The sequence below is a fragment of the Salvelinus namaycush genome, chromosome 26 (genome assembly GCF_016432855.1).
Source record: "Salvelinus namaycush isolate Seneca chromosome 26, SaNama_1.0, whole genome shotgun sequence".
NCBI classification, from domain to species: Eukaryota; Metazoa; Chordata; class Actinopteri; order Salmoniformes; family Salmonidae; genus Salvelinus; species Salvelinus namaycush.
Window position 1 is genome coordinate 14,432,551 of NC_052332.1, and position 17,979 is coordinate 14,450,529.

Consider the following 17,979-nt stretch of genomic DNA (forward strand, 5'->3'; position numbering starts at 1 on the left):
TAAAACATTTCTGAAAAATACATAGTGTACAGCAATTGAAAGACAGGCATCTTGTGATTCCAGACAATACTTCCGATTTATTAAATGTTTTACAGCGAAAACAAAATGTAGCGCTATATTAGCGTAGCCACAATAGCCAGAAACACTTGGGCGCCCACGACCAGTTCACATGCACGACAGATATTAGAAATAGCATCATAAAATGTTTCTTACTTTTGGTGATCTTCCGTCAGAATGTTGGACAAGGTGTCCTTTGTCCAGAACAGTCGTTGTTTTGATCTGGAACGGCAAATATCCCTCTTCATTTAGCATGCATACTAGCCGAGTGGCACGGATCTCTCCAACGACAACAAAGTCAGAGAACGGAACACGGCAAAACTCCCGAAAAAATTTCAATAATCTGATTAAACTATATTGAAAAAACATACGTTACGATGATATGGTCACATGTATCAAATAAAATCCGAGCCGGAGATAGTTGTCGTCCATAACGGCAGCAAAACAGAAGGCAATCCCACTGTCCAAGTCGCGCGCTTCAGAGTACCGGAAATGAGGGACACGTCATACAAAGAGCTTGTATTCCAATTCAGATGAAGATAAACACAAAATTTCTTCTCTCACAGCCTCTTGACACCCAGAGGAAGGCGTATGAAGTGTACGTAGACTCTTACGTATCATGACCATGTATAGGCAGGAAGTTGAACAGAGCATATATTTCTGACATTCCACTTCCTGGTCAGGAAAAGTGCTGCAGAATGAGTTCTGTTTCACTCAGAGAAATAATTCAAACGGTTTTAGAAACTAGAGAGTGTTTTCTATCCAATAGTAATAATAATATGCATATTGTACGAGCAAGAATTGAGTACGAGGCCGTTTGAAATGGGCACTATTTAACTGGCTACTCAATACTGCCCCTTGCAGCCATAAGAAGTTAATACCTCAAAGCTACCGCCTAGTCTTTATCAGGCTTCAATTTCATTACTATTAAAGAAAAACAAAGACCCCCTGGAATGTGGATCCTATCGCCCAATCTCGCTTTTAAACTGTGATTACAAAATCCTAGCCAAGCTTTTAGCCATCCGTATGGAAGGCTCGCTGTACCAAGTAATACACTCTGACCAGACTGGCTTTGTGAGAAATAGGCATTTGTTTTTCAATATTAGGCGCCTTATGAATATACTGTACTCCCCAGCGTCGGAGGACCCAGAGGTGGTGGTCTCACTTGATGCAGAAAAAGCATTTGACCGCGTTGAGTGGGATTACCTAACAGCTACCCTTTATAGATTTGGCTTTGGCCCCAAATTCATTGCGTGGATAAAGATTCTTTATTTCTCCCCCATGGCTTCGGTACGGACTAACAACTTGTCCTCTGACTATTTTCCCTTGCACCGCGGATCCAGACAGGGTTGTCCACTCTCCCCCTTGTTGTTTGCTTTGGCAATCGAACCTCTCGCCATTGCACTACGCTCTAATGATGCCATTCAAGGAATAATCAGGACAGGCTCAGAGCAGAAAGTCTCGCTATATGCGGATGACCTCCTTTTGTTTATCTCTAACCCTGATACCTCATTGCCACGCGCCTTATCTGTTCTTAAAAGGTTTGGATCAATCTCAGGGTACAAGCTGAATCTGGGCAAGAGTGAGCTTTTTCCTGTAAACAAGGCTGCTTTAAAGTGATCTTTTACAAGTTCTCAGTTTAGGATTGTCCGGGATCAATTCACCTACTTGGGAGTTAAAGTGACAAGGAAATATTCAAATCTGTTTCAGGAAAACTTGGTTGCTCTAGCAGACAGTTTGAAACAATCTTTTACTTTTTGGAATTCGCTACCTCTTTCTCTTATCGGAAGGATTAATGTCATTAAAATGAGTGTGTTGCCCAAATTTCTATATTTATTTCAATGTTTACCCATTTTTATTCCAAAATCTTTTTTTATTTCACTGGATCAAACATTCATGCATTTTATTTGGGATGGCAAGGTACCACGGATTGGCAGAAAACATTTACAGAAGCCTAAGTCAGTGGGGGGTTTAGCTCTACCAAATTTTCAGACATACTATTGGGCTGCAAATTTCAGAGCCCTTCTGTACTGGCTGCAGACTGATCCTACTGGCCCTAGACCACTCTGGGTCCAGATGGAGTCTGAATCGTGTAAACCTGCTGCACTTTCTTCTGTGTTGTGCTCGTCTCTCCCAGTGTCCCTAGGCAAAAGGTGTGTCAACCCAATTGTAAAGCAGTCTCTTAAAATTTGGAATCAGTTCCGTTTAGCCTTTTCTTTATCAGGCCCAATCAATCAGAACATTTTATTTCCTCCATCTTTGAATGATGGGGCTTTTGGCATCTGGCACTCACTAGGCCTCTCCTCACTAGCCCAATTATTCTTTGATGATACATTTGCCTCTTTTGCTCAGCTACAGGAAAGGTTCAACCTCCCCCAATCCCACTTTTTCCGCTATCTCCAGACTAGGAACTTTGTCAGAGCTAACACACCTGAATTTCCCCATAGGCCTGCGAATATAGCTATAGACAGCATCTTGGAGCTGAACAAGCTTCCTAGGGGCGCAATTTCAGATGTATATGCAATCATTCATGACTTACAGAACCCTTCTTTGGTGCCTTTAAAGACTCGATGGGAAAAGGATTTGGGGGAGGAACTTGGGGAAGACACCTGGGAATCTGTGCTGCGCAGGGTGCATTCGTCCTCTTTTAGCACTAGACACAGCCTCATTCAATTCAAGGTGGTTCACCGTATCCACTGGTCTGGGGCCAGACTTGGAAGAATATTCTCTGATTTTGATCCTACCTGTGTCAGATGTAAAATTGAACCAGCCACACTGTTGCATATGTTCTGGGGCTGTCATAAACTGTCAGGTTTCTGGGAATTAATATTTAAATGTTTCTCTGATATATATGACACTGTTATAGATCCCTCTCCCCTTACAGCCCTTTTTGGAGTACTGCCCATAGGTACCCCCCTGTCAAAAATCCAGTCGGACACTGTTGCTTATACAACTCTTTTAGCTAGACGGCTAATACTACAGAACTGGAAGATGGCAGCTCCCCCATCTTATAAATATTGGGTGAGAGATGTGTTGTGCTCCCTGAAACTAGAAAAAATTAAATTCAATTCACGTGGGAACCCCAAACTGTTTAATGAGGCTTGGGCTCCATTCCGGTCTTACTTTAAACAGTCCATCCTCTGATGGCATTCCTATTAAAACCAAAATAAGTCGGTATTTGACCCCCCTGTGACTTAGGGGTTGGATGAGCATTTCTCTGTGTTTTTTCTGGGGTGGGGGTGGGGGGCATTAAGGTTGATGTGCTTATTGATTGTGACCTGCGGATGCCTTGTTCATCTTGCCCGGGCAGAGACTAAGGTGTGAGCTTGTTTTTCCCAGTTATTTTTATTTTTAAATTTTGTTCACGCCTACATAAAATTATTATTTTTCATTTTTTATTTTAAAGCATTGTGTTGATAAAACAGTTACTAGAGAAATGAGACCAAGTTGAGACGCTGGACGAGGTGGATAAGGTATAGTAAAGGCAGTTTATTCAGAGGTAAAGATATCTGGGAAAGCGTGCACGGGCTCGTTCGTTTAGCTCAGAGGGAACTAGCAGAAGAGAGCCCCGAAACATAGTGTGCAGTTACATTTTATACATTAAAATGACGTAGGTAGATTCTGGGAGTCTGTTCGTCGGATTGGTCGGTCTGGGTTGTGGGTGGTCCTGTTCGGGCCTGGTGTCGACGTTCCATTGGCTCTTAATATTGTTCTTTGTCTTCGAGCCACAACCTTGAAAAGAATGTGTGTGCGTGTTGTTGTTGCAGGGGCCTGTTCTGGGTGTGTGTGTGTCTGAGAGTCACGAGATAGCTATGTCGAAACTTGCTGTGTGTGCCTGTGGTCGGGCGCTTCCTGTTTTGACAGTGTTTGTGTGGTGCTTCAGTCAGCCATCTGTTGCTGGGTGTGTGTATGAGGTTAGTATCTGATGAGAACAGTATGTGTCTGTGTAAAAGGCAGGGGTGGGTATATGTTGTGCAAAGAATAGCTTATGCAAAGTTGTTATAACAGGTTCCCAGTGTCTATTACAATTTATTACAATTGTAAACTTTTTATTTTTGGTCCAGTGGATGGTCGGTCTGTGGCCTTGACTGTCTGTGAGTGGTTGCATTTCTCCACCCTATCCCTTGACTGTTTACAGGAACAATGGTGAGGTGTTTGCTCTGTCCCTATACTATAGATTGCCCTTTAACCTTTGTAGCCTTCTGCCTGGTGTGTTTAACTTGTCTAAAGTATGGTATCTTTAAAGCTATTTTTTGTTTTTTTATGTATTATTTGTATTTTTTCTAGTTGAGTATATTATTTATATTGCTTTGTCTTGTCTGTGTGTGTAAAACTTAATAAACAGAGTTTTAAAAAAATTAAAAAAAATGTAAGAAGTTTGGAACCACCAAGACTCTTCCTAGAGCTGGCCACCCAGCCAAACTGAGCGGGGGAGAAGGGCTTTGGTCAGGGAGGTGACCAAGAACCCGATGGTCACTCTGACAGAGCTCCAGAGTTCCTCTGTGGAGATGGGAGAACCTTCCAGAAGGACAACCATCTCTGCAGCGCTCCACCAATCAGGCCTTTATGGTAGAGTTGCCAGACGGAAGCCCCTTTTCAGTAAAAGGTATAAAAGACTCTCAGACCATGGGAAACAGGATTCTCTGGTCTGATGAAAGCAAGATCGAACTCTTTGGCCTGAATGCCAAGCGTCACGTCTGGAGGAAACCTGGCACAATCCCTACGGTGAAGCATGGTGGTGGCAGCACCTTCCAACAGGACAACAACCCTAAGTGCACAGCCAAGACAATGCAAGAATGGCTTTGGGGCAAGTCTCTGTATGTCCATGAGTGGCCCAGCCAGAGTCCGGACTTGAACCCAATCGAACATCTCTGGAGAGACCTGAAAATAGCTGTGCAGCATTGCTCCCCATCCAACCTGACAGAGCTTGAGAGGATCTACAGAGAAGAATGGGAAAAACTCCCCAAATACAGATGTGCCACGCTTGTAGCGTCATACCCAAGAAGACTCGATGCTTTAATCACTGCCAAAGGTGCTTCAACAAAATACTGAGTAAAGGGTCTGAATTCTTATGTAAATGTGATATTTCCATTTATTTTTTATACATTAGCAGAAATTCCCCAAAAACTGTTTTTGCTTTGTCATTATGGGGTATTGTGTGTAGATTGATGAGGAAGAGAGAAGCAACTTAGCTACTGACCCATGGGTCTGACAGTCATGACAAAATTAGCAATTACTGTAGGAAGGCTTCCACAATCTCAGAACATTTAATCAAATGTAATGTTTGTAAGCAGCAGAGGATCATCGGCACATGATCTTGAGGGTGAAGCTGGGACCGATTGAGAAGCCATAGCAGCAGTCTTGCTGGAGTGAGATGGCTATAGTTCAGAGCTAGCCCGCAGCGATGGCAAAGCAGCCGGAGCCATGATGAGTTTCAGTATCTTGTCATTGTTGCCAGCATTAATGTTGAAAAGAGGTTCGCCAGGTGCCGCCTGTGTTCGGTGACTAAACCAATGTTCCTTTGCTAGTCTTACATTTTTGGAGAATATGTGTATGAGAATATGAATAACATGAAATGATCAGAGTTTAAGAGCTCATGCAAAGATTAAAGGGATTAAACAGTTAGTGTATTTAAAATGAAGAACCCCTAAAATCCTCTGGAAAAGCCTCTGTATAAACGCAACACCACTCTGTTAACATGAAACTCAAACTTGTGCTACTGAGAGAGGAAAGATAGTTTTTATATGCATGTTGGTCGCTGCACCGTAGCCCATGAAGAGTAGTAGTCAGATGTATTCCTGGGCAGACTACACGCCGAAGGGTCCTGATGCCCAAGATGAACTGAAACCCTGCTATTGGACCATTGATAAAGGGAGGCTGTATTTGCCTGACTGAGATTTGTAATAGAAAAGCATACATGGTTATATAAACAGAAAACATCATATAGAGAATAGAGCAGACATTAAACTGCTGCAGCACAGCTCAACCATGACATACCATCTCATAGTATAAAACGACATACAATATACTACTGAACCCCCAAAACAGCAACCAACAGTACAATGTAACTAGCCTAATGTCACTATTGATACTGTTAAGCGGTAGCTGATGCATACACAGCATGCACAAGCATGCACAATAAGAGTGACAATGATCATCTAAAACCTAGGCCTACAATTGTCTACCTGAGCTGTGGGCTAATGTCAAACCGTATATGCCAGTAAGCCATCAGAGAAGAATACAAACATGCTCAAATGTGTTGGAACCCTTACAGCTCATTGAAATAATGCTTAATTCCTCCTGAAAAGGGATGAAATTTAAATATATTTTATCATGTATACTTGCTTGCCTTTGGTATGTCATAGAATAAAGCAAAGAAGCTGTGAAAAGAGATTAATTATTGCTTATTGCACAAATATATTCTAAAATGGCCTGGACACATTGTTGGTACCCCTTAGAAAATATAATAAATAATGGGATTATAGTGATATTTCAAACTAATTAGTTTCTTTAATTAGTATCACACGCCTCCAATCTTGTAATCAGTCATTCAGCCTATTTAAATGGAGAAAAGTAGTCACTATGCTGTTTGGTATCATTGTGTGCACCACACTGAACATGTACCAGAGAAAGGAAGGAGATATTTGTCTGAGGAGATCAGAAAGAAAATAACAGACAAGCATGGTAAAGGCTACAAGACCATCTCCAAGCAGCTTGATGTTCCTGTGACTACAGTTGCAAATATTATTTAGAAGTTTAACCTTTTCTCAATAGGGGGTGCTGTTTGCACTTTGTAATAATTTCGTTCCCAAATTAAACTGCCTCGTACTCAATTCTTGCTCGTACAATATGCATATTATTATTACTATTGGATAGAAAACACTCTCTAGTTTCTAAAACCGTTTGAATTATATCTGTGAGTAAAACAGAACTCGAGTTGGAGCAATTTTCCTATGAGGAAGTGAGAAATCTGAAATCTGCAGGCTGTTCTGAGGTCGGTTTATTAATTTGCATGTCTTCTATTGGTTGAGATGCACTGCATACGCCTTCCCCTGGATGTCAGCAAATAGTGAGAATTGGAATGGAGTTGCTAGGCAGATCTGAGGCCTTATAAATGGGCTGGCAACGTGGGGTCCTCTCTTTCTTCCCTTCGCCATGACGCAAGACAGACCTCAGGATGTCGTTCTAGAAAGCTCCCGTTATAGCCCTTAGATATATCCGGCTCTGATTTTATTCGATATAGGTGTTAAAGACATCATAATGTTGTTATTTTAAACCGAGTTATATCAGTTTATATCAGTATATTGCGATTTTCGGGTATTTATTTGTGCTGCGTTCTAGGGAGTTGGGCACGTCTGGCCCACATAGCTAATGTTTACTGCTAATTCCAAAGTTGAAGGCGACAATCTACAACCGAGCAACGATTCTTTTGGAAAAAGGACAACTTGCCCAAGATTCTGATGGGAGCTCATCAAAAAGTAAGAAGTATTTATGATGTTAATTCGTTGTTCTGTTGAAAAATGTAAAACTCATATTCCGCCATTAATTTCGGTGCGGTCTCGCTTTAACGCACGCTGTATGTCGTAGTAACGTTAATTTTAAAAATCTAACACAGCGATTGCATTAAGAACTAATGTATCTTTCATTTGCTGTCCAACCTGTATTTTTTAGTCAAGTTTAGGATTAGTTACTGATTAGATTAGGTGCCTCTCCCAAGATTTCTCCCAACATATTGTTGGCAGCTTGGCTACTATTCTCATTGTATAACCACGATTTGTGCCGCTAAATATGCACATTTTCGAACAAACTCTATATGTATTGTGTAATATGATGTTATAGGACTGTCATCTGAAGAAGTTTGAGAAGGTTAGTGAAAAAATTAATATCTTTTGCTGGTTTATTCGTTATCGCTATTGTTGGCTTGAATCAATGCTGTTGTGTGGTTGTGACGCTTTCAACGCTTTCAAAGAAAAGAACACCATACCTACAGTGAAACATGGAGTTGGCTCGGTTATGTTTTGAGTTGTCTGAAAGCTCTCTCCAACAGAATGTTTATTAAGTGATACCACGCTTGATAGCCAACAGCTAATCACCATGTGAGTGATAAACAAGCCCTCAGCATGCTAGGTAACGCTAGTATCAACAGGAAGCTATAACAAGCCTGATTGGTCAATGCACACACCATTTGCACACACTGTATATAGACTTTCTTTTTTTCTATTGTGTTATTGACTGTATGCTTGTTTACTCCATGTGTAACTCTGTGTTGCTGTTTGTGTCGCACTGCTTTGCATTATCTTGGCCAGGTCGCAGTTGTAAATGAGAACTTGTTCTCAACTAGCTTACCTTGTTAAATAAAAGTGAAATAAAAAAAATAGATATATAGTGTCAGCTTCCCAGCTAAGGTCGAAGGTGATAACTTGAAATCTGAGGAAAAAAGGTTTAGGGTTAAAGTTAGTATTAGGGTTAGCAGTGGTAATCGTATTTTAATGAGCTGTACTTCTGTGCTTAGTGATGGAAACCCAGTAATAATGTTGAGAGATATCACACGTATATGGCGGCCCACAGCATTTGGGCCAGCACTATGGTGGTAGATAAGAGTCATGCTCAGCTACTGTGTCACGGATCCCTCCGGAACTGTCATTACGCACACCTGGTCCCTATTCCCATTGATTAGTAATTGTATAAGTGTGCCCTTTGTTCACCATTGTCCTGTCGATTATTGTTCCCATGTCCGTTGGTCATGTGAGTACCTATGCTTTGGTGTAGCTGTTATGCTGCCTGTTTTATACACTGCTCAAAAAAATAAAGGGAACACTTAAACAACACAATGTAACTCCAAGTCAATCACACTTCTGTGAAATCAAACTGTCAACTTAGGAAGCAACACTGATTGACAATAAAGTTCACATGCTGTTGTGCAAATGGAATAGACAAAAGGTGGAAATTATAGGCAATTAGCAAGACACCCCCAATAAAGGAATGGTTCTGCAGGTGGTGACCACAGACCACTTCTCAGTTCCTATGCTTCCTGGCGGATGTTTTGGTCACTTTTGAATGCTGGCGGTGCTTTCACTCTAGTGGTAGCATGAGACGGAGTCTACAACCCACACAAGTGGCTCAGGTAGTGCAGTTCATCCAGGATGGCACATCAATGCGAGCTGTGGCAAAAAGGTTTGCTGTGTCTGTCAGCGTAGTGTCCAGAGCATGGAGGCGCTACCAGGAGACAGGCCAGTACATCAGGAGACATGGAGGAGGCCGTAGGAGGGCAACAACCCAGCAGCAGGACCGCTACCTCCGCCTTTGTGCAAGGACGAGCACTGCCAGAGCCCTGCAAAATGACCTCCAGCAGGCCACAAATGTGAAAGCACCGCCAGCATTCAAAAGTGACCAAAACATCAGCCAGGAAGCATAGGAACTGAGAAGTGGTCTGTGGTCACCACCTGCAGAACCATTCCTTTATTGGGGGTGTCTTGCTAATTGCCTATAATTTCCACCTTTTGTCTATTCCATTTGCACAACAGCATGTGAAATTTATTGTCAATCAGTGTTGCTTCCAAAGTGGACAGTTTGATTTCACAGAAGTGTGATTGACTTGGAGTTACATTGTGCTGTTTAAGTGTTCCCTTTATTTTTTTGAGCAGTGTATATTGTGTATTACGGGTATCGTGTCGTTCAACAAGGTTTACCCTAGCTCTTTTGTTTGGGTGTATTTGTGTGTTTTGTGTACGTGTTTGTTTTGGGTGTATTAAAAACCCCTATTGTGTATTCTTGCACCTGTCTCCAAATCCTTTATACCAGCATGACATACTGAGCTATTTTTTTGATATTTCAAGATACCCCGGCTAGACTCTCATTGGTTAACCATTTTATGGGCCTTCCTTCCACACTACCTGATATAGATGTCCTGGGCTGTCCGCAACAACCTCTGTAACGCCATGTGTTCAAGGCCGGTACTATTGGCATACCAGGCAGTAATGCAGCCAGTCAGGATGCTCTCAATTGTACAGCTGTAGAACCTTTTGCGGTTTTGAGGGCCCATGCCAAACTCTGTTGCGCCTTCACGACTGTGCGTGTGTGTTAGGATCATTTTAAGTCTTTAGTGTTATAGACACAGAGGAACTTGAAGATCTCGACCTGTTCCACTGCAACCACGTCAATATGGATGGGGGGCATGGTCTCCCCCCGTTTCCTGTAGTCCACGATCAGCTCATTGGTCTTACTGACGGTCGTTACACCAAGTTACAAAACACAAAGTGGAGTAGTTGTAGTAATCCATCTGACAACAAGGGAGGACATTTTCAAGAAAGCAGAGGAGGAAAAAGTCGAAAAGGAGGACTTGAAAACAATAATAATGAAGGGGAAAAAATATATGGGTGGAGATGAGTAGGGAGGGGTTCAAAATCCAGGAGAGCTGTGTTTTTTATTTATTTATTTTTAACAAGGGAGGGATCCTTTTCTGAGATCTTATAGAGTCGACACACGGCCCTCCTTCACACACATTCCTAGTCAGCCCTGTGCCTCTGCCACCGACCCTGTTCTCACTGGAAGACCCTGTCACAGCTGCTTCATGGGAAAACAGAAGGCACTTATGGACAAGCTAGTGAGGACCTTTCAGATCCGCCACATGTTGCTACGCCAGACTCTTGCAGAGTGCTTGGGAAGCCTGATACTCGTAGAACAGTCCCCACTCACCACATCACTAGAGTAGCATTACCTATGTAAGTCTAAGCCTTTAGAGGGCGATATCTACTAAGCTAACATATGGAATTGTTTTAAGATGGTCATAGTGAAGGAAGTATGCTTTGAAGTGTTTTTCCTATATCTGAGACCTGTATTTAACCCCTTTAGTTTTGGCACATTCTACCCCCTATTCACTTCTATTCATTTTTACCGCCCAGTACCAGGTTACCTTCAGACAAGTCTTATTAATCTTGTGGGCATCTTAGAGCAAAACAGCTAACATGTCTGCGTTCGTGAGAGTTTCAGCTTTGGATCGTCCAAATAGCTTCTAGCTCAAAACGTTAAGACTTTACAGACGTTTTTTGGCATCCTCTCATGTCTGACAAACACCCATCTCGGGAAGCGGAGGTCTACATCAGCAGATTCAGTGGATTGAAACGCAGCTCATGCAAAAAAAGGAAGTCTCTAGCGTAAACACACAGGTTTATATTTAATATAATGGGATGATGTCACCGGACATCGACCTCAGTGTTATGAGTGGTTGACTGTCAATAGGAAACACAGTGCCATACTATCATTAGCTATCCAACAAGTAGGAGCTGATTGACAGCTTGTGGGTGTGAAAAGAATGTCCTCCAAAATCTAGATGAAGCAGGTTATTAACCCAATTGATTGTTTATAAAGTATTTTAAATCCTCTGATGACTTAGTCTTCGACATGAAAAACATACACTGAAAATTAACATCCTTTACTTTAAATTAATGCATTTAAATAATATTGCTTTCCATATAACCAGGTAATTAATTCTGAGAGAAAGTGAAGTAATCAGATAATTATTAATACTTCCTTGTTGATATTACATTCCATATTTACATGGATTCACGGTATCTGTCTGTAAAATAGCGACGATACCAGAGGAGGTGGTCATGCCATCTGGTATTTTCCTAGCCTGCAGTGTGAGAGGTGTAACTGATGTCTGATCCGCTGTTTGGCCACACTACTGAGTGAGGCGTTATGCCCCCCTGGCAAACAGAACTCCCCTGGACGTGGATGCCTGAAGGCAGGTCTTCTCTGCTCTAAAGAAAGCTCCACAGGTAGATATCTAGCTAGGATCTTCAATAGCCACCATAACCCACCTACCACAACACACTCCTGATCAAATGCATATAGAAAGCTTTATATCTTCCCATGGAAACTCGGCACCAAAGTATGTTTCTGTATGATCCACCTGCTTGGTTGAATATACAGTTGAAGTTGGAAGTTTGCATACACTCTGGTTGGAGTCATTTAAAACAAATTTTTCAACCACTCCACAAATTTCTTGTCAACAAACTATAGTTTTGGCAAGTCGGTTAGGACATCTACTTTGTGCCTGACACAAGTAATTTTTCCAACAATTGTTTACAGACAGATTATTTCACTTAAAATTCACTGTATCACAACTCCAGTGGGTCAGATGTTTACATACACTAAGTTGACTGTGCCTTTAAACAGCTTGGACAATTCCAGAAAATTGTCATGGCTTTAGAAGCTTCTGATAGGCTAATTGACATCATTTGAGTCAATTGGAGGTGTACCGGTGGATGTATTTCAAGGCCTACCTTCAAACTCAGTGTCTCTTTGCTTGACATCATGGGAAAATCAAAAGAAATCAGCCAAGACCTCAGAAAAAAAATTGTAGACCTCCAGAAGTCTGGTTCATCCTTGGGAGAAATTTCCAAACGCCTGAATGTACCACGTTCATCTGTACATACAATAGTACGCAAGTATAAACACCATGGGACCAAGCAGCCATCATACCGCTTAGGAAGGAGACGCGTTCTGTTTACTAGAGATGAACGTGCCAAAAGTGAAAATCAATCCCAGAACAACAGCAAAAGACCTTGTGAAGATGCTGGAGGAAACAGGTACAAAAGTATCTATATCCACAGTAAAACAAGTCCTATATCGACATAACCTGAAAGGCTGCTCAGCAAGGAAGAAGCCACTGCTCCAAACCGCCATAAAAAAAGCCAGACTTCGGTTTGCAACTTTACATGGAGACAAAGATCGTACTTTTTGTCCTCTAGTCTGATGAAAAAAAATAGAACCGTTTGGCCATAATGACCATCGTTATGTTTGGAGGAATAAGGGGGAGGGCTTGCAAGCTAAAGAACACCATCCCAACCGTGAAGCGCGGTGGTGGCAGCATCATGTTGTGGGTGTGCTTTGCTGCAGGAGGGACTGGTGCACTTCACAAAATAGATGGCATCATGAGGTAGGGAAATGATGTTGATATATTGAAGCAACATCTCAAGACATCAGTCAAGAAGTTAGCTTGGTCGCAAATGGGTTTTCCAAATGGACAACGACCCCAAGCATACTTCCAAAGATGTGGCAAAATGGCTTAAGGACAACAAAGTCAAGGTATTGGAGTGGCCATCACAAAGCCCTGACTTCAATCCTATAGAAAATGTGTTGGCAGTACTGAAAAAGCATGTGTGAACAAGGAGGCCTACAAACCTGACTCAGTTACACCAGCTCTGTCAGGAGGAATGGGCCCAAATTCACCCAATTTATTGTGGGATGCTTGTGGAAGGATACCCGAAACGTATGACCCAAGTTAAACAATTTAAAGGCAATGCTACCAAATACTAATTGAGTGTATGTAAACTTCTGACCCACTGGGAATGTGAATAAATAAATAAAAGCTGAAATAAATAATTCTCTCTACTATTATTCTGACATTTCACATTCTTAAAATAAAGCAGCCACCACTAACATCGAGTGGCTGCTGCCAACATACTGACTCAACTCCAGCTCACTTTAATAATGGAATTGATCAAAAATGTATCACTAGCCACTTTCAACAATGCCACTTAATATAATGTATATGTATATACTGTACTCTATATCATCTACTGCATCTTGCCATCTTTATGTAATACATGTATCACTAGCCACTTTAAACTATGCACTTTTATGTTTACATACCCTACATTACTCATCTCATATGTATATACTGTACTCGATACCATCTACTGCATCTTGCCTATGCCGTTCTGTACCATCACTCATTCATATATCTTTATGTACATATTCTTTATCCCTTTACACTTGTGTGTATAAGGTAGTAGTTGTGGAATTGTTAGGTTAGATTACTCATTGGTTATTACTGCATTGTCGGAACTAGAAGCACAAGCATTTCGCTACACTCGCATTAACATCTGCTAACCATGTGTATGTGACAAATAAAATTTGATTTGAAGTGGTGGTCTTAACTGACCTAAGACAGGAGATTTTTACTAGGATTAAATGTCAGGAATTGTGAAAACTCAGTTTAAATGTATTTGGCTAAGGTGTATGTAAACTTCTGACTTCAACTGTATGACCTGCCTGCACCACTGCACACCACCACGGCCCCCGCAGCAAACCCATATCAACACACACACACACCGCCCATGGGCTCCGTAGCACATTCAAAACGACACAAGCACGGCTTCTCGCGTCAATGTAAGTCACACCTCAGGCAAGATCTGTAGTAAGCTTAATGGCCACCTCCATGGCACAGAAAGAGGGGTGGCACTCGGGTCAAACGGTTGGAGGTGTTTACCATCTTTGGTGACCTATTTTCTACCCTCTGTCTTTATCTGGGCACTATACAGACCTAAAGTTGGAAAAGTCATAAAACTAATTTGAAATAAGCACTGGACCACCGTTCGACCACAGGCATTTTTGGGATCCTGAGTGCACAAGGCACTTAGACAAAAATTGATTGAAAATGTTTTTGGCCGGACAACAAGCTGACTAAAGCAGAAAGAGACTGGACTGGAACAGGCTATTCTCTATGCATCCTCCATTCTCACTAATCTATACAGAAAATGTCTACACAGATAGTTACAGACTATCTGAATGTGATGCGCATGCCATAGTAAACTTGTTGTTGATGAAGATGACCCTTATATATAGTGTATTCCTTTATTGGGGGGGGGGGGGGGGGGGGTCAGTGTAAACATCAACAAAACGTAACACAACACACTACAATGTTCACATGGCTATGGTAACCCATGCAGGGTCTCTCATCTCACATGTCTCTCTCCTCTCCCTGTAGATGTTTGGCTGTGGTGCAGTAGCCCAGCTGGTGCTGAGTGGTGGCTCCCATGGAATGTTCCTCACCGTCAACTTTGCCTTTGGCTTCGCTGCCACATTGGGCATACTGGTCAGCGGACAGGTCTCAGGTGATGGGGGCACATTATCAATCTTACTTCCTCTGAAATCAAAGGTCAGGAAAAGCAGAGTTTTCATTAGTCCAGACATTACTGTCTGATAGTTGCAAGTCTATTGGGAGTGATCAGTTAACTATTGTGACAGACACATTCTACCTAAGGTAAACTAACAGTAATTTCAACTGCAATATTTAGAGACAGAGAGAGAGAGAGAACTGCAAACAGTGCAAATCTGAGAGGCATACAGAGAAACAAAGAATGACACTCGCTTGCCCCTCAAATTTCAAAGTTATTGGGTCCATGAATGAAAGGAAAGTGTTAAATTTCAAATTGCGTTATTTCTTTATTCACTATAAAAGCAAATCAAAAGGCAGGCAGCACAGAGTTCCGCAGTTCACTTGTTCCCACATCTTCAATGCCTTTATAATGAGGCTGTCGCCCTCTAATACAGATGGCAGCTGTGAAAATAAGACTTGTATAATTAGGGACCTCCTACCATGCCGGAATTTAAGCTGCAAACGCAAGGTGAGAGGAGGGAGACCGACACCTACGTGAATGCGCAGTCTGAACAGTTCATTAGGTGTTCTACTTCAAGGTTTTAAAGGGCAAATCTACTGTAGCTTCATGGGATAATTTTCGGGGCCTTTTCATTGCTCCAATTTACTGTGTGTCACAGAGACCTGCCATCCTAACAGGTATTTACTGAGTCTACTATTATGGCAGATAGTCTCGGGTCCTTTTTTCCGCTCTGAGAAAAGATTTTAAGAGAATCATCTTTGGTCTTGATATGCTCGGGTTGTTTTCTCTCATTTAGAGAAAAGCAGGAGGAGACTTGGTTTAAAGAGAGATGGTCTTGGGTGTTTTTTACTCAGAGTAAATGGAATAGAATGAAACTGAGAAATGGCCATTCACCATTTGCCAAATTGTTCTTTGTCACAGGAGGCCACCTGAACCCAACTGGAACCTTCGCTCTCTGTCTATTGGGGAGAGAACCTTGGAGGAAGTTCCCTGTGTTTTTCTTATTCCAGACTCTGGGGGCCTTCCTGGGATCTGGGATCATATTTGGCATGTATTTTGGTGAGGGGAATTTGGAAATGTTTTATGATGAGAAATGTCCAAACAACAACCGTTTTTCTAGTGGCCATGTTCCACCGAAAACATTCAAGACTTTCAAAGTTTAGACTTAAAAAACTGTTATTTTCTCCCTAAGGGAGTTTCAAGGTTATACAGCTACTTTAGATGGTACTGTACCACACACAATGTGGTATCTTATATGTTGCCGTGGTTTCTCCAGATGCATTGTGGGACTACGGCCAAGGAACACTGATCGTTGTGGGGGAGAATGCCACTGCTGGGATCTTTGCTACCTATCCCTCCAAACATCTCACTCTGGTTAATGGATTCTTTGACCAGGTACATTCACAATATTGTAGTATATTAGTGCATCCATATTAGGACAGCCTCTGAATCACTAAGTTATATGGACTAATATCCTGTATGGAAACCATAGTACATAACAACAATAAGCACATTTAATCAACAAAACACACATCAACCATATACAACTGAGCCTGGCTGTGTTACAGATGATAGGCACGGCTGCCCTAATCATGTGTATCCTGGCCATCGTGGACCCCTACAACAACCCTATTGCCCGGGGTTTGGAGGCTTTTACGGTGGGCTTTGTGGTGCTGGTCATCGGTCTGTCCATGGGCTTCAACTCGGGCTATGCTGTCAACCCTGCCAGAGACCTGGGCCCATGCATATTTACTGCCCTGGCTGGCTGGGGTAGCGAGGTCTTCAGGTGAGTCTCCTTAGGGTTTTTCTCCTGTTTTTCGCTTTCTGTGTTTTCTTTCTTTCTAATAATGACTTAAATAAAGCATGTCTTATGAGAATTTTTATCTTACCATAAGTTATTAAAGATACTCTGCTCTCACTATTTAATCTGCATAGACATACAACCTTGTCTCTGTCTTGGTCTCCCACAGAGCTTATTCCTACTGGTTCTTTGTGCCCATCTTTGCCCCTTCATTGGTGCGGTGGTGGGGATGATGGTGTACCAGCTGATGGTGGGGTACCACGTGGAGGGAGAGGCACAGGAGAAGAGGGAAGAGGAAGAAAAGGAGGAGCAAGAGGAGATGCTTAAACTGTCCAGCCTTACAATCAAGGAGAGCGCCTGAGTGCATGAATCTTCTTACCTTGACCCATTTTAAACCCTCTCTATGTAGATAATTGTCACGATCGTTATATGGTGGAAGAGAGGAGGACCAAGGCGCAGCGTGATAACAATACATTCTTCCTTTAATTAAGCGAAACGAAGAACACTATACAAACTATACAAAACAACAAACGAACGTGACGCTATAAACAAATAGTGCTGACACAAACACTATACATAGACATAGACAATAATCCACAAACTACCCAATGAATATGGCTGCCTAAATATGGTTCCCAATCAGAGACAACGATAGACAGCTGTCTCTAATTGAGAACCAATCTAGGCAACCATAAACATACATACACCTAGACTAGACACTGCCCCATAAACATACAAAACCCCTAGACAATGAAAAACCCATACATCCCTCATGTCACACCCTGACCTAACTAAAATAATAAAGAAAACAAAGATAACTAAGGCCAGGGCGTGACAATAATATACTGTACGTCTTTGTAGTATCTTCTTACATATTTAATGTCTTTCCTTAGTGACAAACTCATTTCTTTGTGGGGATTAATAAAATATGATTCAATCAATCAATTATTCATTATATACCACCAGGTTCAAACCCTGAAGACAGTAGGGATCGATAGAGACCGTTTGTCAACAGTACACACACACACACACACACACACACACACACACACACACACACACACTGTATCTGCAGCTTCAGTATGCAACTTACTTTCAACATCAGAAACTCCTTCAAATCTAGGAAAATACCAAAACAAAAACAGTCTTCGCTTATGCTGCCTTGCTAACAAAACTCCAGTAGTGATGCTTGGCACAGAAAAAATGGAGAACAGA

General features: G+C 41.9%; 1 pseudogene; it reads left to right on the plus strand.

Annotated features, from left to right (window-relative positions):
* Nucleotides 1–10,627: 10,627 nt before the first annotated feature.
* LOC120021553 lies at nucleotides 10,628–17,125 on the plus strand (annotated as a pseudogene).
* Nucleotides 17,126–17,979: the final 854 nt, after the last annotated feature.